Here is a 2,458-nt window from a genome sequence, read left to right as displayed (position 1 = left end):
CATGTTAAATAAAAGCTTATTATTAAAAAAATATTTTTTTTACATTACTTTATTTTCTAATTTTTAGTCCATTTATAAAAGCGTTGTATATTAACCCTCTAGTAGGCAGAACCGCCTCCAGACGGTCGTTAACTAAATACCTTTTTAGTGCACCTATAATAATTTTTTTTCTATATTCGTAAGGCACGATCTTTAGACAAACATCGTACCCTTACGGCGAAGTAAATTTTAATCCGTTATGTCAATCCGTTTTATTTTAATCGGCAGTTGAATTACAGATTTTGAAAACGAGGTTAAAATTAATTATTTCTTGCTATTTAGTAATTTCGTAATTAAAGAAACTTTTTCTTTTGAAAAATTTTTTGATATAAAAAAATTCGGTGGATTTCGTTGTTAAAAGCACCGTATTTTAATATAAGTTTTATAATTATGTCACCATTCGAAATGGAGAAAATTGCTTTCGAACACAGACCGTCTACAGACCGGCTTGCCGACATATAAAACCCCAGTTTTGCATTTTTGACCGTCTGCGGACGGCATTGCCGGTTCGTAGGTCAACATTGTGTAAGAGAAAGCTGAAAATATGTGTAAGTATATCGGCGAGCCCGTCTCCAGACGGTCTTGGGTTTTCTCCCCTGTAGGAAAAAGTTACTGTCACAGATCGAAATGGACATCAGTTTTGGATTTCTCGTGCTAAAATCACCCATTCCTGAATTTTTCAACTCATAAAAAGTTGGCCTACTAGAGGGTTAAATAGTTTTATTTTATTTTATGTACAAAATTTTGCAATAGATATTAAAATAATTCAACTTGCAATGAAAGAGAACAGAAGACTATGCAANGTACGTACATACATATAGCAGCAGTTAATTTCATTTAAAGAAATGGCGTGTCGTCCACTTCCGCTGTAGCATGGCATATATTTAGGCGCAATATTAAAGTTCTTCTGGCGGGGAAACTTCTCGAGTCTTCTAATTGTATCTCCTTGATATGATGCCTACAACGAGGTTCATATCTAGACTAGGTTGATATCTAGAATTTGCCATAAATAGCTTTGCTCTGGTTTTACGTTCTTTGGCAAATTACGCCCTGTTAGCCATAAATTTTACTAATTTTTGACCGACTTTGAATCAAGACCCCTGGACCATATAGGGAATTCATTTATATTTTAAATTCCATTGTCATCGTGATTGGAACTATGCTGAAAATTTCAAGTCTCTAACTTGTCGGGAAGTTAGTTAAAATCGATTGGAAATTTCCACGATTTGCGCGGGATGACCAAGTTAAATAAAAGCTTATAAAAAGGTTTTATCTTAACAGCGGTTGTCCCTCGGCAGGCAATGGCAAACCTCCGAGTGTATTTCTGCCATGAAAAGCAGCTTCTCATAAAAATACAATCGCCGTTCGGAGTCGGTGTAAAACTGTAGGTCCCTCCGCTTTGTGTGACAACATCAAGGCGCACGCCAAAAAGCGGAGGAGAAGCTCGGCCAAACACTAACATGTGTGTAAGCGACAATCGATAATCCTATAGCTTTCCGAAAAAAATTTTATGCGACTGGCAAGAGTAACCAAAACTAGCTTTTGTATTAAAATTTTGACAAATAAAGTAAACGTTACGACTCTTTTTTTACATGTAAAGTATATTTTGCGTCCGAACGCTTGAAAAAAAGCACAATTTGTAATTTAACTTTGGACCGTTCCTAATATATTTTTACGTTGTTTTTGTTGTAAGGCTTACAGAACATAAGGTGTACTAAATTTTCGAATACATTTCCAATTCTTTTTAATCGTGTGCTATAATTATGAAGGATTTCTGGAAGGAATGGTTTCTCCGAAAAGAAAGAAAAATTGAAAGTGTAGTTGGAAAGCCGCAAATATCTTGAAATGGAATGGACCAATTAGTCTAATATTTTGGTGGATGAAAGACAAAATATGTAGTTTGTAGATTGGCATCTATAAACTAGGTCCAGGCAAAATTCTATTTTTTTGGTCTTGGTTGACACTTTTCAGGAAACACCCATATGCAGAATGTGGATGCGAACTTCTTCAGCTTGCATTTCTATGTTTATTTCATTTATCAGTTTAAGTACATAAGGTAACAAGTAACAAGTAAGAAAGTCTAAGTTCGGGCGGAGCCGAACATTAAATACCCGGCGCAAGTATTAAATATATGTTTTTTCACCTTTGCGAAACCTTCCGCTAGATGGTAAGCCGGGGTGTATCAATTTTGAGTAAATTAGCGTCCTTAAATTTCGTCATATGAAAAGCGGCCGTAATTTTAGTCCGATTTCAATAATTTTCAACGTTTTTCTTTTATGTGGCAAGAACAATAACCATACCGAGTTTGGTACAAATTGGTAGAACAGTTACCGATATACATATATGTGATCATAAGTGGGCGGTGCCACGCCCATTTTCCAAAATTTTACCATAAACGTATTTCTTGGTAAAGAATTGT

General features: G+C 35.2%; 1 protein-coding gene across 2 annotated transcripts in view; it reads right to left on the bottom strand.

Annotated features, from left to right (window-relative positions):
- Positions 1–2,458, bottom strand: part of LOC108363779 (uncharacterized) — a 29,648-nt gene that overhangs the window by 2,845 nt on the left and 24,345 nt on the right. The window lies entirely within an intron of this gene.

This window comes from Rhagoletis zephyria, unplaced genomic scaffold (assembly GCF_001687245.7).
Source record: "Rhagoletis zephyria isolate East Lansing unplaced genomic scaffold, Rhagoletis_zephyria_1.1 Rzeph_scaffold_01373, whole genome shotgun sequence".
Classification (NCBI taxonomy): Eukaryota; Metazoa; Arthropoda; class Insecta; order Diptera; family Tephritidae; genus Rhagoletis; species Rhagoletis zephyria.
The sequence above is the reverse complement of the archived record's forward strand: the minus strand, read 5'-3'. Positions and strand labels throughout refer to the sequence as shown.